Here is a 26,658-nt window from a genome sequence, read left to right as displayed (position 1 = left end):
GAATAACCTATATCTTTAGCAAGAGAATTATTGCAATGTAGAGCAATAGTCTTGTTTGTAAAAGCTGTGCAGGGGTAAACAGCTCAAAGCCATATCTACTAAGATTTGCCTGCTGATGCTTTCATGCATTCTACTGGTCGACAAAAAGGCTGTATTGTGCAATGCATGGCCATGCACAATGGTGCAGAGTTAAGTGTTTACTCTGTACCAAAGGATGTGTACAGATAGCACACCCTTCCTGTACAAATTCCTATGGCTAGACAAACTCAGAAGCATCACATGCTTAGGATGTACACCGTTCATTGCAGCATACATGTAGTGCACGTTTTAGTGAGAAATAAACACATTTCCTCTTGTTAAAGCCTTCTTCAAGAAGGCATTGGTTTTTGACGAAAAGCTTCAAAAATATTATTTTGAATTTTATTTTTAGCCAGTTTTTTTTATAAAACACCTTCACATGCATTTGCATATTTAATTAATATTAAACAAATATTTATTCAAAAGTTATGCATTTTTTCTTTAAAATATTTGTTTTTTTTAAGTTTAAATGTTGGATTTAATTATTTTTAAAATTATGTTAAATATTAATGTTTAAAAGGCTAAAATGTTTGATTAAATTTAATATTTTAACTCTAAACCCATTTTTATATATCTATTTCAATTAAAAGATGACAGTATTTAATAAAACTAATGTTGTCTTCTAATGGGTATTATAATACGTCCTTGCCTCCATTATTTTCGATGGGAGTGAATTGCAGTACATGTGGCCAAGTGGCGTGCTCGGCTTACTCAAGGCTGTGATGAGTACATTTACTGCTGCTTGGGACTTTTTTTTACCTGTAGCATCTCTAGAAGTGTAGACGGTATCTAGCAATGGACTTACTCTTTTGTAGATGTATGTTTGTATTTGCATATTACTCACATAAAACTTTCCTTACGGCTCCCTAAAACTCTCCCATTTAGGTCTAAGCAATCCCCATTTTCCAACCACTCCCCTTGGATACTCTGATGTTTATGCCCAAAACATATGCCTTTGTGTCAGCAGCACTCTGTATGCAAAATATAGGAGTGATGGAGGCAGAGGTCTCTGCATTTAGGTTTGTGAATTGCACAATTGTAAGTCAGTAGTACCAAAATGGAACTTCAAAAATGCACTCCAAAATGCATTTTGTGAATCGGGACCTTTGTGCCTGACTCCAGGTGCCTCTAGTAACTACTTACGTTTCTGCCGCCTAGTAAAGCAAGTACTTATTTCTGCGTTAGGAAAGCTGCTTTGCTGGCTTACATTTTTCGTTACAAGACAGATTTATTGACTTTGGTAATGCTTATTTTAAAAAAGAACGAGACTTAATGGCTTTGCCATTGCTGTTTCCTTTTGACTAAATTCATTATTTACAATGTAACAATGATGTCTCTATTATTATTTTTTTGAAGTGCAGTTGTGCATTACTTCTGTGTTGTTTAGTTGGTGCGTTTTTTTTCATTACCTTATTTTTCCATTTGCAATTTTAGCATTTCTTCACCTATAGTTTCACTTTATTATTGTGTGATATGCGGTATAGTCTACAATATAACTTATAATAATTTTGTATTGTTTTTTCATATTATATTTTCTATATTATTATGTTTATTAAATGCAATACTATGACTCTTAATTCTACCAATTATCAGACAAGTAGGTGCATTTGTCCTTCAGTTAGGCTACAGAACAGATAACCCACAAATCAAACCAATCACAATTATTCTGTTTTGAAGATGTGTATTGAGTATACCCAAATCCTGTCATCAACTGTAATGTTCTGTTTTAAAAACAAATTACCCCAAACTATGACCAAGCTACCTAAGATGCTGTGGTGACGATGTTTGTCATCATGTCAGTAACAAATATCCCTATTGTTCCCAGAATAGTACTTAAGGTTTTAAAAGTAAAGGAATTGTTGGGTGGAAATCCATCATTTTGCTACATATGAAATCCCCATAACTTATGTAGGTTTTGTGCAAGTTTTATAAAAATGAAGTGAACTCTCCAACCGTAGGTTGTTTGCTTATTCTGTTGAAAACCAAAGATAGATTGAGTTTTTTGGGGAAATTATTAACGGAGAACCTTTTCAGGTCTGCTTTTGAGCAAAAACAATAATCTTGAAAATGCATGAAGGTATAGCATTCCCAAATGTTACCAGTAGAAATTAAAATGTGCACATTATTTGTGTATCTATGAACCAAACCTCGACAACCTATGCATTGGATTCGAACTTAAAAATGATAGAGTAGCTGTTATTTTTGTGAATATGACGTTTCTTTCCAATATGCAGAATCTTAGGTCACCAGACTCTCCCTAGAATTCCGTACAGCCCCATTTTAGCCACCTCTTACTTTACTGGTATCTTTCAAGGTCTAAAACACTCGGTCATAACCAGCAAGCAATTTACTAATTGGACTAGTTGAGTAAAAACGCAGCTAGATTCATACACATCTTTTTGTCTCTTTTTCCAATTCGTTTTCTCGTTTCTTTTTCTTGTCAGATAAGGTTAATTAAGCCCATGTACCACACACCATTGCATCCTTCAATGACGTGAAGGTTTAATCATTTTATGTCCTAGGCTGACATGTTAATGTAGTTAAGTCCTTCGATTCAGGTATTCGCTTGTCTGTAACATTATGCATAATGAAATGCATTGAAAACGAATGTGATGAAATTAGGAAAATGCGACTCATGGTCGCTGAATCATTCCCTTTAATATGAGGTCATTTTGATGTTTGTAGTGTGTGCGTGTACTTTTGGGCAACTGATTCTCACACAAAATGAATCCTGCATTGTCATTTCCACTGTATTTGTATGGTGCATTCTCTCGTGTGACCCTGTAGCACTGATTGGTGCATTCTAAATATGGAAGTAAATGTTGATTAGATATTCAAGATATAATCTTCAGCTGGATATATGCGGAACATAAAAGCGTAAAGCAAAAGTTGCATGTGCGGAAGGTATTTCATTGTGGTAAGTAGGCCTGTAATACATTTTCGGGAGGTGGGGGTGGATGTGTGTGTGTGCGTGTGTGTACATGTATTCCAAACGTGTTGCAATGAGTAATAGGCATTACTCTGTTGGTGAGGAGTATGTAATGTGTATTTGATGGCTTGACACAAGTTCAGTAAAATCCTACCTGTGTTCTTTACTGGGGGACCCTGGAGCGGGGTAAGATATATAGCAACTGATCTATTTATTTATTTATCTACTTATAAAGTTTTATGTAGCGCGACTATGAGCCTTGTGGGCATCAAATCACTTTACAACAGTATAGGCGACTTGTGTAAAAAATAACAACATCCTCAAGGATGGATAAGGTATAGGCAATACCCCCAGTGAGAAAACAACAGGATACAGGCTGACAGCAATTGGTAGAGCAGCATGAAAAGTCTACGGAAGGAATCATGAACTGGGAATTAGTTCATGCATTCCACGGCATAAATGTGTTCATCAAAATTCTTCTATCTTCTTTTTTGAATAAAGCCGTTGAGGAATTATTTCTGGTTTCAGGGGGGAAGGGCGTTCCAGATTCTCATGCACCGGTTATAAGTTTTCTTTTTATAAAATGTTGGTGGTTTCAGTAGAAGGACGCTAGCGCCTCTAGATGCCCTGCTGCCACCAGACCGCTCTAGTTTCTGCGCAAGGTATCTCAGAATGTTGAAATGGAGGACTTTATGGGTCATACATGCAATTTTTAAAAAAATCCTTGCCTCATATGAAAGCCAGTTAAGAGATTTCAGATCAGGAGTGATGAGATTGTTTAAATTTGAACCTGTAATGAGACTAGCTGCAGAGTTAAGAGAGGCCCTTAGTGGTGCAAGCTTAGCTCCCAGTAAACCATATAGGGTTTCACTCCCGTAGCTCAACTTGGGACTCATCAGGGCTTGTACAGTGGACTTGAGGTCATCCAGAGGAAGGAAGGGTTTAATTTTTCCTAAGATGCTCATGTGAAAGTTTGCTCTTTTAGTGGCAGTGCTGATGTGCTTCTGCATGTTCAGATCCTTATCCAGCATTATTCCTAGAGATCTTGTTGACTCTATAATGTGAGGTTCCCAATTCAGCGCTGTTAGTTGTTTTTTATCCATTCTGCAATGTCAGGTGAGTGTTTGGGTGGGGCAATTAGGAGGAATTCTGTTTTGAGAGCTTTTAGTTTGAGGTGGTTATCAATCAGCCAGTTTTGTGTTCTTTGTAGGTTTTAGTTTAAAGACCTAATATCTCCGGGAGAAGAGATTTTTTAGTACAGTTGGGTATCGTCTGGTTGAATGTGATATTGGATGTGAGATGAATTCAACACTTCTGTTAGGGGTTCCATGAATTAGTTAAAGAGCAAGGGTGAGAGCGAAGACCCACAAGAAACCCCTAATGTGACCTGTGCAGGATTGTATAGTGACATATTGACCTTGATTCGTTGAGTTCTGTCCTGGGAAACGGAGGTAAATGAATGAAGAAGAGTCCCCAATCACCCCATCCTACATTTAAGTAGTTCTAGGAGGTTGTCATGTTTGACAGTCGTGAAGGCTGACGACTGGTCAAGAAGGCAGGATTCATTTTGGTCCAATATTTTTAGGGAATAATAATCAATGTGTGTGAGCACCGATTCAGTGCTGTGGCCATGGCAGAATCCGGATTGGAATTGATCTAAAAGACTGTATTGGTCAATGTGGTTACACAGTTGAACATGAACACATTTAACAAGGAGCTTTCCTAGTGTCGGAATGGTAGCGATTGAGCGGTAGTTGTTTAGGTTTGATATTAAAAGGTCAGCCTTTTTTTTAAGGAGGGGTTATCTGCCCGGCTTTAAGGCACTCAGGTATCACTTGTTAAAGTAACAGAATTGACTATTTTAGTCTAGAGAGGGAGTAAGGACATTTTGATCTCCCTAAAGATGTTCGTTGGTAGAGATTTGTTGAAGTGACTTACGGGTTTTAGTGTTCTAAGGATTTTGAGGATTGCACTTTCATGAAAAGTTTTGAATACGCTTCATGTAGCACTGTTTTTTGGAGGCGTGAACTGGGATGCCTCAGTAATCAAGGGTGTGGGGTGCTACCATGAGTTGCGAGAGGAAGGCACTCTGAGGCTGATCGCAGGCCGTTTTAGATTTTTATGGTCTTTTCCATTATGAAGGAGGTGCAATTTGGTTGTGGCTTTGAACCTGAGGAGGGAGAGTTGGATTGCTTATTTGATTGCAACTTGAGCAGTTTGAGCAGTTTTTTGGGACGATTTCTAGCTTTGTCTAATTAGCTTCTAAAGAAGTTCACTTTGGAGCTTCTAATTTGTTGTAGTTGTTCCTCAGGAGTTTAGGGTTTTCGATGGATGGTGAGTGATTGAATTGTTATGAAAAAAGGTACATAGTCATGTTTGCTTTGATGGGTCAGACAGGGCTTCAGCACTTTGCTAAATGCAGCTGGTTCAGAAGGTTTTCATATGAACAATAAATGTGTTTTTAAGTTTGAGGTCTGGGCTTTGACGATCAATTCCACAGTCGATTCTGAGTGGAATAGTTAAGTGGCGACTTAGTTTAAGATTATGGGGCATTTTCGTCAATGTGTTGCGTTGCCCTGCACCAAGCACAGGGGGTGCAAGGGTGACACAACACTAAAGTAAGATTTATCAAGCAACGTAAGGACACCTTGCATGGCCCTGCATGACTTGATAAATCTGGAGTAACGCGACACAGGGTAAATCACTATTTTGCATTACTCTGCCCCAGGGAGGCATTCCATTGGTGGACCGTGGATGTTCCCTCTCATCATCCATGGGTTTTGGTGCATTCCCAGATTTACCAACACTGGTGAACCTGGCAATGTGCCAAAATGCTGTGCCTCCTCATTAGATGCAAAACAAGGAGAAATAGCTTCATTTCTCCTCATTGTTTCCTCTTTCTCAGTGTGCTGCCTTATGAAGCACACTTATAAAGAGGAAAATGCCTGAGGATTCTACCTACAATGCAGGCACCCTTGCAACACGTCACATGCTTACCTGGGCTGCCATTAGTCAGCTAAAAGGACAACAGCACAAGGAAACAATAGAAACGTGCTGTATAATGGTAAATAAGGCAGATTCCTGCCCTCTCCTTTTCACAAAGTACAACAAGGTGGCTTGTTGCACTGCGTGAAAGTTGGATAAATATGCCTATCTATTTTTCTAGAATAGTTCGGATCCATTCACTAGCACATCTTGAAGACAAAGAGTTCTTCCAACTGGAAACCAGTGTAGCACACCTAGGGCTGATGTGGTTCCCTTCTGTATGCATAATTATATACACATCAGGGCCGAATCCGATGTGGTTGGAAATGGCTCCAACCATTGGTCGGAGCCATCCCGACCGCATTGGAATTGGCTGTTCGTATTCCTTTCCATCCAAACCATTTTGATGGGGTCGGTCGGAAAGGAATCCAAACTGGATTTCAGAATGGCTTGCAACGGGCTTGGAGGGCCTCGCTGGCATTCTGAAATCTAAAATCAATCCCTCAGGTGGCTCTTTCAGGCTGAGAAATTAGGATGGAGGATTTCCAAAGCCATTCTATGACGGCCTTTCCGACACAAAAAGGCTGTGGGAATCCCATCTCCTGGAAGAATATAAATTCCTAAAGAATGACAATGTTGTCACTCCTGCAATCTACGGGTTGCCCAAAATACATAAAAATGATAAAAATCCCCCCATGCAACCAATAGTGAGCTGTTTGGGATCCCTATTAGAGCCACTCAGCAATATGCTGACAGCTTCCTCAAACCATTAGTGCAGAAACAGAAATCATATATCAGGGACCCAGCCCACATTATTTCTATTGTGAAGGGTATCACATTGAATTATAAAAATCAGATCTTAGTGACCCCCAACATAGAATCATTATATACTAAACTCCCACAGAATGACACAATCATGGTGATTATGCAATGTATTACCCTAGTGTTAAAGAACAATATGTTTTTATTAGGTGATGATCTTTACCTTCAAAGTGAAAGGACGAGCATGAGGGCAACCTGTGCCCGAAGCCGGGCCCGTCTCTATGCTGGAAAGTTCGAGAACAGACATAGTTTTAATGAGGTAGCACCATTTTATGAAAACATTGTCACTTGGCGCGCTTCATTGATGATATTTTTTTCATATGGGAGGGCCAGGTGACAGATTTGGTGCACTTCTTATAGTGGCTCAATCTTGGGGACCAACATTTAAAATGTACGGTAGAGTACAACAACCACTCGTAAACTTTCTGAATATCTCTATTAAAAATGCTCATGGATACTTGGAAGTTGAGCTGTACACCAAGCCAACTGACAAAAACACACTCTTACATTATAAGAGTTATCATCCAAAAGCACGAAGGGACAATATCCCATTTGGACAGTTTCTCTGATTGAGGAGGAACTGTTCATCATTGGAGGATTTTTACAAACATTCTGATACTCTAAGGGAGAAACTATTGGATAGGGGTTATCCAAAAAAATGGGTAAAGCATGCATTTAAGCGTGCATGGTTTTACAAAAAGGAAAGCATGCTGGAGCAGAGCTAAGTAGAATAGAAAGGAGGACTCCACAATGGATAGAATCGTATTTGTTAGTTTTGTAATATTAGTAACAAGATAAAGAACATTCTAAATTCAAATTCGAACATTTTGAATGAAAATGAAGAAGTAAAACTGTGCAAGCCGTTATTCGCATTCAAGCGAAATGACAATATACGCAAGACTCTGGTCCACACATATGGGGAGACAAGGCCCATGCAACAGAGTACGCTCCAGAATGGTAGAGCACTGGGTAACAATAAGTGTGGCAGTTGCTCAATATGTGGTCACTGTCTAGTAACAATACACTGACACACAATGGGTACACGTTGAGATGAAAAGCCTCAACAACTGCAGAAGCTCCAATGTTATTTATCTGTTACGCTGCCCATGTAGCCTAGCATACGTAGGAGAGACAGGGAGAGAACTAAGGTTGAGATTATTGGAGCACAGGTCTGCTCTCAAAATTGATAAACAGAACACCCCACCAGTGGACCACTATAATACTCTAAAACATAAACAAACTGACTTTGAGTGGTCATTATAGGAAAGATCATGGGCAACAGAAGAGTAAGTAATCTAGATAGAAAAATAAAAAAAATAGGAAGCAATGGTACATCTCCAGATTGGACACCATACAGAAGGGACTTAATACCAGGGAAGATTGGATGAAACTAACAGTATTGTACAAAATATGTAATATTGTTAAAATTATCAGAGGGGACAGTTCTTCAGATCATTACTAACTACTTATGAATTTGGTCACATGAGATGGTGTACATTGTACATATGGGGGTCAATTCCGATTCGGGAAACAAATCCGTACGACGATTCGTATTCGTAGCTGTTTCCGTACGAATCATACAAATCCGTACGAATCGCATAGTACGATCCGTTGCGAGAAAATACGTCCGAATCATTGCGAACCGTATGGAAATGAAGGGTTAATCCGTACGACATCGATCGGCACAGTGAACCTTACGTTCGTAAAAATGCTGTACGACCCGCCAAGTACGATCCGGGGAATGAGTACGCAATTTGTACGGTAAATGTCGCGTATGAGCAATTCTTATGGAGGGCAACAGTGTCACATATGTACGGTACCCCTAAAATCCAGGGGTGTACGCACGCGGTGTAGGCACCGTACACCTATCACCTTAGGGTGTACGAACCGTACCCCTACGGTCCATACACTTACGATCATGGGGTGTACGCATGGGGAGATACGCACCGTACCCCTGAAATCCAGGGGTGTACGCACTGTACCCCGATGCACCGTACCCCTGCAATCATGGAGTTTACGCACTGTACCCGGGGGGGGGGGGGGTCCGTTTTGTATGTATTTCTCGGCGAAATCTGCTTTTACGGACGTTTTAAGCTCCAATAGAAAAAGAGTCGTACGGAGTGATGTTGATACGATTGGTACTTGCTGGGTCAGAAAATGCAGCTTCAATCCGGACGGACATCGCGTACTGCGCGTTCAGAATGCAATTCGTACGGATGTGTGAGTTGTACGGTCTTCGGTACGATTCGTACGGGGAATGAAAAACCGGGATTTAAACCCAGCGGCGCCAGGGGCACGCCCAAAGTCTTCGGGTTCACCTGTCTTAGAATACAGAGACACAGGATACTTCTTGGTGACGTCAAAGATCAAATTTATTGGCTGCAGCCTGTAACAGAGGTCCTAGAAGTACAACACGGTGTATGTTCTCAGGAGACTGCTCAATTTTACAAAGCAGGTCGTCCCTTTTTATGACAAAAATTGTGCTTCAGGCAAACATTCCTTATTTACAGTTGACCAATCCCATGTGTACACGACAAAGCATTGCATGATGACAAACCCACATTTCAGTTGTCCAGCCCACCATTTATTACACAACAAAGTCCAACATTCTTGCTCGAACAGGCCGGACGAACCCATAATAAAAGACCACAACCCATATCATAAATAGACCATAAAAGAAGGAACAGAAACAGATGATAAGCAAGATAGAAGGATGTGTGTGTGTGCCATAAACTCAGCAATGTCCTGCTCTTTGATCTCTATCTTGACCAGCTGCCGAACAAGGAACTGGCTCAACAAGTTTAGCTTCGGGCAATGGAGTCAGTTTGCTCAGGTCACATAGGAGTCAGCACAAATTCAAGCTAAGGTGCACGTGTCCCAGAGACTTGTTCAGCCACAGTCATAGGCCTATGTGAGGGCAACCACAAAATGGCTGCCATGCACAAAATGGAACCCAAGGGTTTCAGAACGAAATCGTCAAATACACAGTGAATCCATCGGTGTAACATGACGAAAACACTCATGCTTTGCTGCTCACTGTTTAAGGTTCGCTGTTACCAAAACCGTAACGGAACCACAACCTTTATGACCCAGGTTCAGAATTCATGGAACCTCAGGAACTGCTTTGGGTAAACATCGTACTACATCGTACGTACGGGTATGGTTCTGCATACGATTCATATGGGAAAAAGCTAAGTACGGCTATTCGGAGGGCATTTTACTGAATCGGAATCTGCCCAATAGTATTCATAAATGGAGTTTGCACCTAATGAAATATATATGGAAAGTAATAGTATTAACATAATGATTGAAAAGCATGATGAAGTTTACAATATTCTTTGCCAAGCATGTTATAGATAATAATGCAATTATCCGTCTTTGTCTAGGTAAAAGGATTCTAATATTAAAATCACCTCTAAAATAGGGCAATTTCTCTACTTCTCTTGGATAGTAGGACAATATTGTCTATTTTGTTAACATCAAGGACCCTTGGGATCCAGGAGATAAATGAGTATTGCCCCCATAGTCAGGAGCACGAGGTTAAGTATTAACAGTATTGCATGCACTGTCCCAGATTTCATAAACAAATTGCCTTTAGGGTTATTTTCACCATTCCGACATGGCGATATCCCCACAGGGATGTCAATCACGTGAATGTGATGTACATCCGTGTTTAAGTAAAGAGTCATATTAAAAATATCTAAGACTGGGGTCATACCTTTCGCCCACAAAAAAAGAAAAGAGATGTCATCGTCGGTAATAATGATGATCCTTGCTATTCAGGGGATAAATTAGATTTACCCCCACATTTATGAAAACAAGGTTAAACAGTTTTATGTATTGGTCCGGTTTTTGCAAATAGTTCTCTTTGGAATTTCTCACCACTCCAATATGGTGGCGCCCACTTAGGGACGTCCCTCACGTGATTGTGACGTGACCGGATGATACTGCATATAAAGTTAGTGCGGGTCCAGGTAGAATCTTTTTAGGGTATCGCTGAGACGTAAAGTGAAGGAAGGACCAGGCTGTGAATGTCTCTTCAGATTGAAAAGGTGAGCAGGTGCGAATTGAAGGACACCTGGGCTTGCTTGAGGTATTAAGAGCAGGAGTGTATACAGTCCCCGCCTTAACAAAAACTTTTCATTTCTCCTAGCTACGGGTATAGTGCCAGTCCGAAGGTGTAACCAGATTAAGTGGATCTTTAGAGGAATTCCGGTGAGGGGAACATTAGAAGATAAATCAGGAATAAAACTAAAATGCATTGAGATAGTCAACCGATCTTGTATAGATTCCCCCATGTGGGCTGTATTTTATAGCCTTGCATATGATAATGTGATCCATATCAAGTAGAGGCTCATATAAATCTAGCAAAAATGAAATACGGGGAAATTAGAGATTAAGGGGTTATCACGTTACTAATAAGAGATAAGTAAAATGTGGGAGCCATTTTATATCCTTGTAGAGAATAACCTGGTCCATATCGAGTAGAGGCTCAAACAAATCTAGAACTTAAAATGAAATGCAGGGAAATGATATATAAAGTGGTTATCATATTACCAATAATAGATAAGTAAAAAAAAATGGTAGTTTCAGGGTACCCCTTGATCCTCTACCTTTTAAGATACAGGATAACTATTGGAAAAATGTATGGGGCCAATTAAGCAAAAAAACAACTACTTGTATAGGTAGGATATATTAGGCATGTATATATGTTTTGCTTCCAGACAAGAAATAGACACAAAAAGGCCACCAGGAGGGTCCTGCATTTAGGCAATCCCATAAAGAGGGGGTGTTTTTGATATACATTAGTGGACTGTTCAGGATTTTTGATTCTCTATTTTCATATGTGTACATATATTCTTTTAGAATACAGTGGGCAGCCAGTGATGGATTGTTGACCCTAATACTGGGGCCTCTTTTGTCTCAATTGAACACCCCAGAAATACAGTGGTGTCAAATAGGTATGTAGTGGATTGATACAGGAGTAAATAAAAGGTCCATACCTATGTCAGAGAACACATATTAAGGTTATTTATACCTTTATTCCTATAACTATGGAAAATTATCCATGAACAATTGAAATGAAAGAGAATACCTCTTGTCACCGACTGTGCTAGCACCGGTGAGGTGCATGGTAATCAGTGCACAAGAGCATAAGCCCACTAGAAGCAGCACTGGGTTGTGAAAGCATGATGGAGGTATGAGTGTTGGTAATCGCACTGTGGGATGTTGGAGCACTTATTGTTAGTTTTTTAGAAAGCCAAATTGGGTACATTTTAAATACATTTGGGTTTGCCTTTTGGGGCGGGGGGGCATATGTAAACTGGACTGTAGAAATAAAGTGGTTGGGGATAAATGGATTTTTGTTTATGGTAGTAGGCTTCCCAACATATATATAGAAAAACTCTGTTATTTGTTTTTATATGATATGTTTTAAAGACATTTTTTTTAAACAAAAACAGAAAGGAGGGAAGTGAAATACATGTTTGTCCTGATGAAGGTAGTCAAATTGATTTATCCACCGAAACACGTGGACGTTGGAAACTCTGGGCCCGATTCACAGAACTAACTTAATACAAAATCCTAAACTTACTACCATTTTGGTATTCACAGAAGGCACTTACTCATTTCGGTATTCACAGAAGTTAGGAGTCCTAACTTTAGGACTCCTAAATGCCTTCTGTGAATACCGAAAGTCTTAAAATTAGGATTTTTCTCAGTTTAACTTAGTGGCAATGTGTAAAGTATTTATGCAGCACACAAACAGTAATAAAGAGAAAATACAACAGAAGAAAAAATCAAAATCTATTCAGAAAAACAGAGTAAATCTTAATAAGTCATTTGACATCAAAACAACAAAAATCCAAACAATAGAACCGGAGTTGTAAATTTTTAAAGTTTTTAGTAAAAACTAGAGCCTAAAAGTTCAAGGCACTAACTGAAGACATCGAACTGCGAGAAAAAAGGGTCAAAGTAGAAAAATATGGCCGACCGCGATGGAGTAAAGTTTGGACAAAAGTGGATTGTGCCCGGACAGCGCTTACCTTTGTACTTTCTGACAAAAATATTCTGAGAAGGTAAAGTTCAGTGGGGTAAGCCTTCAGGAGCTGTCTGAGGAGGGAGCATCATCATCATATAACCCTTAGGACGTAGCCACTGTGAAGATGTCTACGTGAGGACTTATGGCCTGATTATGATCGCAGTGAACCTACCATCGACAGGCTGCCAGTGGTGGGTTCACTGCGATCTTGAGGCCTGCTAGCCATATTTTGATGGTGGGTGGATTTGTTGTGGTCACGGGCGGTTTTGTGGTGGTTCCGAACTCCGACCACCACAAATTGGACGGGCTTTTTGAGCCTGCCAGGGCGGTGGAGGCCATCAGCACACATTGCATGCTGGCGGTGCCTAGCAGGCACCTTCGGTGTGATTATGATGCTGGATCCCCACCAGCCTTTGCACGGCGGTTCACCCGCCATGGAAAGGCTAGCAGGGATAGACTTTGGGAGCCCCCCCCCCCTTGATGAGAGCAGTTTGTTTTTACACTTGGAGGTCACCTAAGACGCACCTTAAATTTTCCTGCATCATGTGGCAGGTACTGCATGGTGCCTGCCACGTAGTGCAGGGAAATGCAAAACTTGAATTTTTTCCATTGCAGCATCATCCGCAGGCGGGCGGTCTCCATCCCCGGGGAGATGGCGGACGGTTAGTCTCTGAAATGGAAGTTGAAAATCTCCAGTAGGACGAGGCAGAGGGCTGTAGCCGAAGACAATTCCACGAGGCCAGCTACCCCTTTGGAGAAGGACCGCTGAAATGGATTTGCTGCTACAGAGGAGAAAGTGGAGGGAGAAGCTGCAAAGTTAATCCGTTTGGTGATGCACCTCAGGCAGACAGGCGAGCAGGTTGGTCTGAGTCTCCTCGTGGTTCTCAGAGTAGTTTTTAGCCAAAATGTTTCTTGGTCTCTAGGTCCCAGCGTTTAGATTTTGGCTATCTGCCCACCTTCAGCACCACTTCCAAGGGCCCAGGACCGGTGGGGCACCATTTGGAGGATCAGGACTCAGCCCTTTAAAGTAACTCTGATGGTCCTGGGTTCAGAATGAAGGTCTAGGCCGTCTTCCACAGTCAAGAGAGCAGTAGGGCAGAGAGACAGCAGTTAAGCAAGGCAGTGGCAGGCCAGGAATCCAGAAGAGTGGATTCCTTTCAGCAGCATAGCAGCCCTTGTTCCTGGCAGAGTATCCACAGTTCCGGAAGTGTACTGAAGAGTAGGTGTCTGAGTTCCTACTTTTATTCCCTGATGCCCTGGTTTTGGATTGTGGAGAAGCTTCTAGACCGCGGCTTTGAAGCACCTGGGTTTCCTGACTCCCCTGCCATGGCACCAAGCTGGCTACAGAGACAATCGGCAGATGTTAGGTCCTTTTTGTGTGGGTAGAGCACTCCCTATTCAGTTGCAAGTGGGGCTGTTTTCAGCTCGGCCCTCTCATCCGGCTATAGATAGCCCATTGTCGGAAACTGGGTTATTAGTTGTGTGACCCGCACAAATATTGGATCCACAATTCTCCTTTCTGTGAACCAATAACCCCATTGTAGCCCTTTACTCTTTCAGGGTAGCAAAGCAGAGCAGTCCAAGGTCTACTCAGAGGAGGTGGTGTGGGCTAATAATCATCATTTGCTGGCACACAATATTAACATATGTCAACAAGAGTCAAGGACACTCTCTTAGTCCCCAGTTAAGTATCTCAGGGATTGGTTCGCTTCTAGAGCCGTTATCACAATTTTGTGATCACTTTCTAAGACCGTTAGTACAGTCTACACCAACCTACTTGAAGGACACAAAAAGTCTGTTGCGTCTGCTAGCAGAGATCACATTCCCTGAAAACTCGATCACTCTGGTAACATTAGATGTGGAAAGCCTCTACACAAGCATTCCACAGGACGACACAATCAAGGTCCTCACTAAGGTACTTGATTCAACCAACTGGGAATTCCAGACCCCAAAAAAATTCATTATTGAGTGTGCCACTATAGCACTGAAAGAGAATTTTTTCTCATTCAAAGACCAACTGTACCTACAATGCTCTGGGACATCCATGGGCAGTACTTTCACGCCGAGCGTGGCGGGGTTGTATGTGGCAGACTTCGAAGCCAAACATATCCTACCACCCACTGCAACCTTTTTTTCGTCAATGCTCCTGTGGAAACGCTACATTGACGACATTCTGCTTATCTGGAACGGCAGTGATAATGATCTGGAACATTTCCTCACATGGATCAACACCCTAGACCACAACTTAAGATTTACTAACACCAAAAGCAGAAGAGAAATTGTGTTCTTAGATGTGGTCATCTCAATCAGTGGAACGACACTCGCCACAAAAACCCACAGCAAACCAACAGCAAAGAACAACCTCTTGGAATTTAACAGCTTCCATCCGCGTCCGCTGAAGGAAAACCTCCCTTATGGCCAATACCTTAGGCTACGAAGGAACTGCAGTACGACCACAGATTTCAAAGACCAATCAGTCAACCTGACGGAAAAACTAAAGAATAGAGGCTACCCTACATCTACCCTTAATAAGGGATTTAAAAGAGCTAAAAATCAGCCAAGAGAGGCGCTTCTGGAAGAAAGGACTAACAACCCAGACCAGATCCCACTCACATGTGTTACCACATACAGCAGTCTCTCAAACATCATGAAAAAGAGCGTAAACAAACATTGGACTATTGTAAAAACCTTTAAAAAGGACTGGGAAAACCCCTTTTTTCTTTCAAAAAGGGACGCAGTTTAAGAGATGCCCTGGTACACACACGCCCAAAAGAGAAACCACAAAACACGACACCATCAGTGACAACAACATGGGGTCTCCCTAAAATTACCGGGCACTACCCCTGCTCGGACTGCAGTGTGTGGCACTTAACACAAGCTACCAAAACACTGGCACTAGAAGAAGGGAAAGTGTGGACCCAACGTGGACATACTAATTGCAACTCGATCAATGTGATCTACTTGATCACCTGTCCTTGCCAGCTCCGGTACGTAGGCATGACCACTAGAAAAGTGAAACAACGGATCTGCGAGCACCGCAGCAACATAAGGTGCAAAAAAGTAACAACAAAACTGAGTCACCACTTTCTAGACAAAAATCACACCACCAACGATATGAGGTGGACTGTGATTGAAGCTATCGACGGTACAAGAAATGTACAAAACAGACTGTTCGAAAAAGAACAACGTTGGGTATACCGTCTGGGGACAAATACCAACGGCCTCAACGACGATATCCCCTGGAATACAGTCCTATTGTGAACTCCCTGACTACCAGCTTCATGAGTCTTTTAACGAGATATATAGGGTGATCTGAACTAATACACCATCGAAAACTAATTAACTGGCGCATTTCCATAATCTGCGCACCTTCAGTATAAATGCATCAAAGTGGAACTATGTCCGTCAACAAAACACAAATGTTTGAAAATTCGCCCACACAGTGTGTGCATTTCTCCTCTAATACCACTCAACGGTCCCTTTAATCATAGCAGTATTGATATTTATAAATATATGGAACTTATCCATCCCAATACAAACTATTATTGAAAAGAAATGATCGCCTTCGGTAGCCATAGCAACCGCTAGCGTGCCTAATTCCCTTCCATGTAGAGCACAGGGATAGGCTCGCCACTCCAAGCCTTACTCTGATCTGAAGCGCACCGCGCCCAGAGGGGCGTGTGCGCTCCAAGCCTCGCTTTGAGCGAGACACGCCCAACCAGGAAACGAGCGCGCAAACTAGAAACAAAGTGCTTTTAAACACAGTTACCGGCCCCGCTCTCCATCGTCGGGGTCCGGTTAAGAGGATTCTTGAAGGTTTAGAAGCGGATTGTGAACGCTGAGGGCGTGAGTCTGCATGCCCCGGCGGAACGACTTTTGCGATCACCATAAGCTAAGTACCTGTATGCTTGGGTCATACTGACATTTAACTCTTTCATTTCCTAGGATGTGCCAGGCGCGCTCCAATCCTCCTCCCGAGACCCATGGTGCTAGTAGCGCCCTATTTTAAAGTGAGATTTTCTCCATACTTACCAGCTTAGGGGGGTCACCGACCACTTGGTCAAATTGATCCCTCCTTATGGAGTATTCACATCGTGTTTTTACTTCCCCTGCTACAACAGTAGTTTTTTTTAAAAAAACCACCTTTTAGCACTCCACCTCCTAGCGTGTACAATATCCCTAAGGGCTACTTGGATGGTGCATAAGATACCATTTATTGTGTGCACACAGAAACTTTGTCACCATCTTAGGAGCACTATGATAAGTCTACTCTGGCATATACTAATCGTATGTATGTCTATATTTGTTTGTCTGTGTATTTTTTCTTACAGGTGCTGACACACCCCTGAATTTTGTTTTTTTTTTAGAATGAGCAATTGCTCTTCTAATTTTTAAGCACTTTTTCACTTTTTCCTTTTTTCACTTTCACGCCCCCAGGTCAGGGTGGACTATTAGAGTGTCCATACCGCCGGGGTATAGTCCTGAAGAATGCCTTGGTGAATACATACCACAAGTACGGCAGAAACATGTTGACTGATTAATTTTAAAGCGCGTGGTATTTAGCTGAATTTATCCCAACTCGTAATAACCTTGGCACGTAAATTCAGACACATAAAACCACCAACACGTGTCTTAGGGATCACTCATTAAAAGTTTTTTTTTGATACCCTGTTAGGCACTTTTAATTTTCTAATTTTCACATCACGTCCTCCCCACACGACCAGCTCCGCAGTCTTTCTGGCGTCGCAGCACACCGAAGAGGCACTCGGTCTCTTCGGTGGGGCCCGATGATGAAGCATGACACTGACCAGGTCGGTGTGTGAGGGCTTTCCTACTCAATCAGAGTGACTGTATACAAACAAAACCCGCTTATCTCCTTGCTCCATATTTCTGGCAGCCTTGTGACTGACCGGACCTCTCTTTTCTTGTTGTTTGACACAATATTAACACTCAATAAATTATTGTTCAGTCAGTGCCTTTTCTTTAGGAAAAAAGTACATTTATTACGCACACTGCTAAATACTATTAAGTAATTTACATAAATATGTACATTCCAGATGGAAAATAACATTGATGACATTACATCATCACATTTGACCCCCTAAAGGGGTCATACATACATATAAGTTAAGTCTATTTGTTTAGTCAAAGGTTCAAGATCAACAAACAACTGGTTAAAGACGTCATTTTGTAGGTTAATGCCATATTCAATAATAATCATCAGGTGTAACTGCACTTATTGGTGCTAATGAAGTATATTCATTGTGATAAATAATGGTTGTCAACATTATTAAATTAATTAAGCATTTAAAATGAGCAAAACATGTTTGTGTATTTTTATAAAGTTTTAAACCATGAAAATTCAGTCATAAAAGCAGCAACTAGACGGCATCACATTTTTAATACATTACATGCACTCATCGACTTGGCCCCTAGAGGACACTTCAATACATGTAACATTTTTATACACTTTCAGCCCACAATAATTGCAACCATAAAGTAAGTCTCTAGAAGGCCTTTCAAGTGCTATAAACATTGATAAAATCCTGGAGGGGTCCTGGATTCTATGACCTTGCAAACGTAGGGTCATTACTGTTTTAAAAGTTCCATGGGGGGGGGCTGCAGCACTCCTGAAACCCCCATGTTGTTGGCGCCCTTCGCCCATTTTTGGGGCCACCACAGCGGAAGAAACACCAGCAAACTGAAGAGCCCCACAGGGCATTATGTGGTGCTCTGCCGGGAGCAGTGAATATTTTAGTAGAGGTTCTCCCACAGTGCTGGGGAGAGCATGTATCTTGTTCTTTTGCATTTTTATGTTTGGGAGTTGAACAGTTCCACCTGGGTACCTTCATGCCTCCTCTCAATGAGAGCAGTCGAGGGACCCCACCCCTCGCTGTCCATCCATGCACAGGAGCCATCAGCATTTCTCTCTCTCATCTTTCTGCAGTGGCCACCCCACTCACCCGACATACAGGCACAGGGCCTGGCCACCACCATTGGTGGGGTGACAGCACTCTCTAACGCTCCTTTTGATGTGAGGGTGGGGATTGGTCCCAAATTCTTTTCTGAGTAAAAAACGGCCTGGGGGATGGGTTTCTTGGCCAGTGGAGAGTCAGGGAGGGGGGAAAAGCATGGCCCCTCCTAGAGGAAAATAGACAAATACATTTTGCACTGACCCCCTGCCCTGGCCCAGCCTCGGGGTAAGCTTTCAAAATCGGCAGAGCCTCATGCGTTTGGCAGGAGAAATGAGGACAACGGTTGACATACTTTAGAATGCCATAATTTGGGCCTTGACGGGACCAAATTTGATGATCTTGGGCACATTTTATTCCTGGTGGTGACCTCTAGCCACCAGGGAAGCTGCAGACCTCTTCACCTCCAAAGTGGTGTAATCCAGCCTTCCTCCTGGTCTTTGTCTCTGGGTGAAGGAGTCCAGGTCTATCACTCAAATTATCCTTAGGGGTATAAGGGGTGCCCGGGACATGGTCCGAACGGCTTGGTAGGTGTCCCCTGCACCTCCGGGCCTTTTAGCTCAGGCCCTGTCCCCTGGGTTGCTGCTCCACCAAGGGCCCAGGACAGGGGTCCATCAGTCCCGTGAAGGCCTCCCCTGCTTATCAAGGTGTCCGCGGGCCCCGGGTCAGAGGGCCTGTCAGGTCCCCCCTGCTGCCTACATGGCTGGGGCCCAGCTGGGGCACTGGGCCGCCAAGCCCTGGCCCCCGCTCACTCCTTCGTTGGGGCGCATGGTGTCCAGATGGCTTCACTTTCGTGCCCGGCCATCTGGTCACCCAGATCCCCTCCGCCATCTGGTCGCTCAGATCCCCTCAGCCATCTGGTCACCCAGATCCCCTCGGCCATCTGGTTGCCCAGATCCCTTCGGCCATCCGGTCACCTGCAATGCTTTCCTATGGGGCGACCAGATATCCGAACTTCCCTGGAAGTCCCGATGAGGTGCCATTTGCCTCCTGCATCGCAGCGAGGGCTCCACGAGGTTGGGTACTTTCACGCCTTGGGTCCCCTCTGTCACCTCGTGTGCACGGATTACAAGAAAGGGGGTAATTTTCCTCCAGATTACTAGGGATAGGGTCGGTCAGACCTCCGTGAGGTCCGGCGATTCTGAATCAGGGGAAGGCAGAAACCGGGCCCGCCCGCCGGGGCCTCCAGGGGCCTGGGTACGCTCCTGCCTCTCATCCCCTTGCCGATGGTCCTTTTTCTCAGAGTTTGCTCAGGCATACCTCCATGAGGTCCGGCAATGATGAGACGGGGAAGGCAGCACCCGGGCCCGCCCGCTGGGGCTGCCAGGGGCCCGGGCACCCACCTGCCTCTCAGCCCCTTCCAGATGGTCCTTTTTCTATGAGTTTTTTCCTCAATCAGACCTCCGTGAGGTCCGGTGATGCTGAAACGGGAGAAGGCGGCACCCGGGGCCGCCCGTCGTGGTCCTCAGGGGCCCGGGTACGCACCTGCCTCTCAGCCCCTTTCTGATGGTCCTTTTACTTTGAGTTTGCTCAGGCAGGCCTCTGTGAGGTCCGGCAAAGCTGAGACGGGCGAAGGTGGCACCCGGGCCCGCACGTTGGGGGACCCGGGTATGCACCTGCCTTTTAGGCCCTTCCCTATGGTCCTTTTTCTCAGAGTTTGCTCAGGCAGACCCTAGTGAGGTCCGGCGATGCTGAGAAGGGGGAAGGCAGCACCCAGGGCCTTCCCGCCGGGGTCCCCAGGGACCCGGGTACGCACCTGCCTCTCAGGCCCCTTTCCGATAATCCTTTTTCTCTGAGCCTGCTTGCCCCGGCAGCAGGCAGGCAGGGGATGCTAAGCCAGCATACCGTAGTGGTTCAGACCATAAACAATGCCGACTAGCGAACCAGTGGTGTTATTCCCATGACCGACCGAGCAGCTTCCGGGAAACCAAAGACTTTGGGTTTCTGGGGGAGCATGGTTGCAAAGCTGAAACTTAAAGGAATTGTCGGAAGGGCACCACCAGGAGTGGAGTTTGCAGCTTAATTTGACTCAACACGGGAAACCTCACCCGGCCCGGACATGGAAAGGATTGACAGATTGATAGCTCTTCCTCGATTCTGTGGGTGGTGGTGCATGACTGTTCTTAGTTGGTGGAGCGATTTGTCTGGTTAATTCCGATAATGAACGAGACTCCTCCATGCTAACTAGTTACGCGACCCCCAGTGGTCGGCGTCCAACTTCTTAGAGGGACAAGTGGCATTCAGCCACACGAGATCGAGCAATAGCAGGTCTGTGATGCCCTTAGATGTCCGGGGCTGCATGCGCGCTACACTGAAAGGATCAGCGTGTGTCTACCTTTCGCCGACAGGTGCGGGTAATCAGCTGAACCCCATTCGTGATAAGGATTGAGGATTGCAATTATTTCCCATGAACGAGAAATTCCCAGTAAGTGCGTGTCATAAGCTCACGTTGATTAAGTCCCTGCCCTTTGTACACACCGCCCGTCGCTACTACCGATTGGATGGTTTAGTGAGGTCCCCGGAGCGGGTTGGCCACAGTTATCGTTGTTTTGGTCTGCCATATTCACCACCATCCAAGACAATATTGGCACGATAAAATACCCGAAGCCCTTATTGGGGTTATTAGGGTATGTTAAAGACTCGCCAGTTGCATTCCGCAAACTGCACGCCATGCTCCTACATTTTGCGAAGCGCTTGGTAGCCATGCACTGGGGAAGGAGGGGAACTCCCTCTATAAAAGCGTGGATCCAGGATGTCACATTTAGACACACGCAATCAACCACTTTTTGGGAATTGATGCCATCAGTATCCAGGCCTAGGTACATTTGGGAGCTGTTTGTGAAATGGGCCCACACTCCGCAGAGTGTAGGGGAGGAATCTACAGGGGCTCCTGGAGATTCGGAGGTGTGAAGTTGACGGGGGAGTTAGAGCATTGTAGTGTGTGGTGTACCAAATACTAGTTCAGCTTTCATATAAGTAAGATCGGTGGGTCCTGTCCTGACTTGGATCCTTAGGCTTAATAGTATCCATTTTGCAACCTTTATGACCTCTGCAATACTTTGCTTTATAGTTTATCATAAGTACTCATTGTTTATTCCATACAGGTGGAACAGTACATTTGATTTGTTATAAGTGTATCATAATACTATGAAATTGGATGGCCAATGATAGACTGTATGCACATGGCTTTTTGTTTGCAATGTTTGTTACGCTATTAAAATGGCAATAAAGACATTATTAAAACTTCCCCTGTTATTTATGACTTGCAACATTTGTCAACGTGCTTCACTGTGACCACTAATCTACTCATTTGCTGAACGTTTTTTAATTGTCTAAATGTTTCATTTTTTTTTGTTCCAAGACCTTTATTGTCAATATGCACACAAGTTACACAGCTTAGCGCCTACAACCTTACAAGAAAAGGCCGGCGGCGTGTTGTCGAGGCAATTAAACATGAGCAGGGTGCATGCCCAACATACGTTAAAGTACACAGCAAGCCGCCTACAACCACTTTGGGCCGGCCGCGTTTACAAAATCAGATGGTCTCAGATTTTTTTAAAATTTCCCTAATTTTATTTAAATAACATATGTCTTAACATAACTTGATCAGTCCACAACCGCATTCCAACTCCAGTTCCACATTTCAATAATTCGATATATGGGAAACCACTATCCAGTAAGTCACATTCTAGCAATCAGCTAATGCCAATAATGTTGTGTGCCCCTCAGTCCTCTATTTGCGCGTTTAAGTATGCTGTGAAATATGACCAGTAGTCTCTTGGTCTAGATCTCTGTGGGAGGGACTCCTCGTATGCCCTTAGAGTATCTTGACAATACGCCATGTCCTGTAACCAATGTTTAATTTGGGGTGTGTGTGAGCTATCCCAGCACATTGAGAGTCTGCGTTTGGCTAATAATAATGCTATGACGCAAAATTTACGTCGCGTCGCCTTTACGTTATGCAGCAGGCCCAGTAAACAGCAAGTAACTGTACATGTAATCGGCACTCCCACCATTTCTGTCAGTTTTTCCGTCACCTCTGCCCAGTAAGCCTGTATCTTCACACAGTTCCAAGCCAGGTGTATGAAGTCTGCGTGGTCGTGACCACATCTTTTACAACGTGCTTCTTCGCGTAGTCCATACCTATGTAACTGGGCAGGAGTGTAATAGACCTGGTGGAGGTATTTGAAATGGATTATACGTAGGTTGCCATTAGGCGTTAGCATTTTCGTGAGTGTGCATGTGGCCTCCCATTCTTTGTCTGTGAGAGGTGCATCCAAAAGCATGTTTCATTTTCCCAGTGCCCTGGTAGCCCTATGGTCTAATTCCGTCTGCGCCTGAGTATACAGCCGTGAGACCATATGAGAGGTGTTCTTAGAGGTGATCATTAGTTGCAGGGTGTCCATTGTTTGGGGTTCGTGCGGGAATGTCGGAAAGTGCTGTTTCATCGCCCTTTTAAGTCTGTAGAATGTAAAGCGAAAGAGTGACGTCTGGTTTTTAACAAAGGCTAGGTCCTGATCGGTAAGAAAGACCCCGTCTTTGTAGACGTCGCCCATTGTACAGAAACCCACTTGTTTTAATAGGCACATGTCCACTTCCTCACTAGTGACGGAGAGATTTGGGTGATGATGTAGCGGCAGTGCTGGAGCGTAGAGTGGGAGTTTATGCATCATGTGGCCCAGCGTTCTCCAGGCAGCAATAGTGGTGGCTATTGTATTAATATCTTTATTGTGGAGCGGAGGTCTGGTATGCGTTATGATAGCGTCCAATGGGATCGGGGCTGCATCGCCTTCCTCAACGGCCACGTGAGTCAGATATGGTGTCGTGTGGAACCAATGTGTGGCAAATTGGGCCTGTGCCCACAGGTAGTAAAGCCAAAAATCTGGTACACCCCAGCCTCCTTTATGAATCGGTAGCGTTAATGTGTCTAGTTTTATGCGTGCTTATTTACCTGCCCAGATTAACTTCAAAATCATGGACGTGATGCGTTTGAACACCTCTCTTGGCGGTTGTATCGGAATGTTATTGAAAAGGTAAAGTCATTTAGGGAGTACTACCATTTTCACAATCGCCAGCCTATCGGCTAGTGACAGTGGGAGTTGGATCCATCTCGTGATTTTATCTTCAAGTGTGTTAATTGCCCTACCATAGTTAGTTCTAATGACCACTTCTGGGTCTCGGTGGAACCAAATGCCTAAATATCGGATAGGGTCTATCTGCCACTCCAGTGGGTATTCCGTCGTATGTTGCTGGGTGGAGTCAGTCAATGGAAATATGGAGGATTTATCCCAATTGATTTGCAATCCTGAGTACCCACCGAATCGTATGTATACTCTTAGGAGTGGGTCCAGATTGACAGCTGGGTCTCTGACATATAATAACATGTCGTCTGCGTACAAGGATATATGCAGAGGCCTGCTCGGGAATTGAAGTGCCAGATGGTGATGTTTCTGTCTGACTATGCAGGCTAGGGGTTCCAGTGCTAGTGCAAATAGGAGAGGGGACAGGGGGCAACCCTGTCTCGTCCCTCTCTCTATGGCAATGGGCTCTGAAATATAACCATTTATTTTAATTCTAGCCACTGGTTTGGTGTAAAGTAGCTGTACCCATTGAATGAAGACCCGGGGAAATCCCATTCTGTGCAATATTGTTAAGAGATATGACCACTCAATAGAATCGAATGCTTTAGCAGCGTCTAGCATGATCGCAGCTGCCTTTGTGGACGGTGTAAGATAATGTGCGGTGGCAAATAACGTTCTAGTGTTGTGTGTGGTGTTTCTAGAGGGGATGAATCCCGATTGGTCTGGGAGAACTAGTGTGGCCATAAGTGGTTGCAATCGGGTTGCAAGAACTTTAGCTAGTATTTTAGAGTCGACATTTAAGAGCGACAGAGGGCGATAGGAATTGCAGGTCTCAGGGTCTTTACCTGGTTTTACCAATGCTATAATCACAGCCTCACGTAGTGTGGCCGGAAGAATCTGGGCTTCCAGTGCCCCTCCGAACATATCTACTAAGTATGGAGAGAGTAAGTCGCTGAATGTCTTATAGAATTCACAAGTGAATCCATCGGGCCCGGGTGCTTTCCCGTTTGGTAAAGATGCTATGACTTCAGCAATCTCTTCCTTCGTCAGTGGTTGGGCCAGATATTGCCTTTGGTTATCAGACAGCCAGCAAATAGCAATATCATCAAGGTATTGTAGTGTTTCGCGTTGTGTGGCAATGTGTCGTGAGGTATATAGTTCCTGGTAAGTGCGTACAAAGCTCTGAAGTATGCCCGTCTGGTTGGTGTGAATTTGTCCATCGTCCTCAACAGTCTTTGTAATGATGTTTTGTTTGTGTCCAGTGCATATTTTAGATGCTAGGGCTCTGCCTGGTCTGCCACCCTCTCCATATGCTCTAGCCACATGTCGTTGGTTTAAATATTTAATTTCGTCAGTGGCGAATTTTTGGTGCTCAGTAATTGTAGTTCTGATGTCGCTTAATATGTTGTGTGTTGGGGTTATTTCGTATTGTCGTTCTAAGGCACGGAGTGTAGATTCACATCGGGCAATCTGAGCTCTGATGTCTTTTAATATACCAGCGGTTGTACCTATACAGACCCCCCGTATTGTCGCCTTAAATGCTTCCCATAGAAGTCCTGCGTCGTCCGTGGAGTCTGCATTAAGACTGAAGTAATCTTTAATAGCCTTACCGATGGTATCGACGTATAGTGGGTCAGTGAGTGCGTTGGAATTGAAACGCCAACTGTATGGCGGCGGTACGTAATTTGGGATGGTTAGTGACAGTTTGACAGGGTTGTGGTCAGATAGCGTCTTGGGCATGTGAGTGACTTCGTGTGTCCATAGCAAAATGTCAGCTGTCCCCAACCAATAATCTATCCTCGACCAGCTAGTGTGGGGCACTGATGTGTGTGTCGCTTCGGTAATCTCAGGAGTCCGTACCCTCCAGACATCCTGCAGGGATAGATCTCGCATAATGTCTAGCAGTTCAGTCCTAGCATGTGTGTGATGTTCCATTGTGGCGTCTGATCTGTCAAGGGCATCGCTTAGAGCAATATTGAAGTCTCCGCCCCAGAGTAGTGTTTGATCAGTATCAGTGCTTAAGTGTTGCCAAATTTCACGGAAGAATTCCGGTGTATCCATGTTTGGACCGTATGTGTTTACTAGAGTTATTTGCCTACCCCGTAAGTCGCCCTTCACTATGACATATCTCCCACTGTCATCTAGTTTTGTTGTGCTCACTTTAATGTTTGTGCCTTTTTTCACCAAGATAGAAAAACCCCTAGCATAGGATGAATATTTCGAACAGTGCATCGATTCAGCCCATCTGCGCCCCACCTGGGTGTGTGAGTCTGGAGCTTCATGTGTTTCTTGAAACATAACAATGTTTATGTTCATCTGTCTAGACAGGCGAAGATCTGACGAATTTTCTTGGGGTTGGTGTACCCTCTAATATTCCATGAGAGGGCGTTAAGGACTCTGGATTGATATACAGGATCAGCCATGGTAAAGGTCGTGTATAGATGTATGTATCTCCCTTTTATCGGCTAAAAGGAACCTCAGTAATTCGTCAATGTGGTGCAGGTGGTTTCCGTGGTTGTAGTGATGGAAGCGGTACAACTGAGTATAGGCAATGCATCTCAAGCGGACCGATCTATAAATACCAAGAACATCCCCCCCGCCCTCCCTCCTCCCCACAACAGCAGCCCAAACCTGCTGAGGCCATACCCCTAATGAACATCCCATTAATATGCAAACCGTAGTGGGGGTCACCCATGTGGGGGCCCGCCTGGACTGCACGTCACCGTCCGGGGTAACGGACGTGGACGGTTG

The 26,658-nt window shown here is 43.9% G+C and overlaps 1 protein-coding gene and 1 pseudogene across 1 annotated transcript in view; one reads left to right on the top strand and one right to left on the bottom strand.

Annotated features, from left to right (window-relative positions):
• LOC147698065 (interleukin-18 receptor accessory protein-like) overlaps positions 1-26,658 on the bottom strand; it is a 184,011-nt gene that overhangs the window by 113,686 nt on the left and 43,667 nt on the right. The gene's annotated exons all lie outside the window — the stretch shown is intronic.
• Positions 20,774-21,301, top strand: LOC147698066 (18S ribosomal RNA; annotated as a pseudogene; the record flags this gene model as incomplete).

Source organism: Lissotriton vulgaris, chromosome 8, assembly GCF_964263255.1.
Source record: "Lissotriton vulgaris chromosome 8, aLisVul1.2, whole genome shotgun sequence".
Classification (NCBI taxonomy): domain Eukaryota; kingdom Metazoa; phylum Chordata; class Amphibia; order Caudata; family Salamandridae; genus Lissotriton; species Lissotriton vulgaris.
The sequence above is the reverse complement of the archived record's forward strand: the minus strand, read 5'-3'. Positions and strand labels throughout refer to the sequence as shown.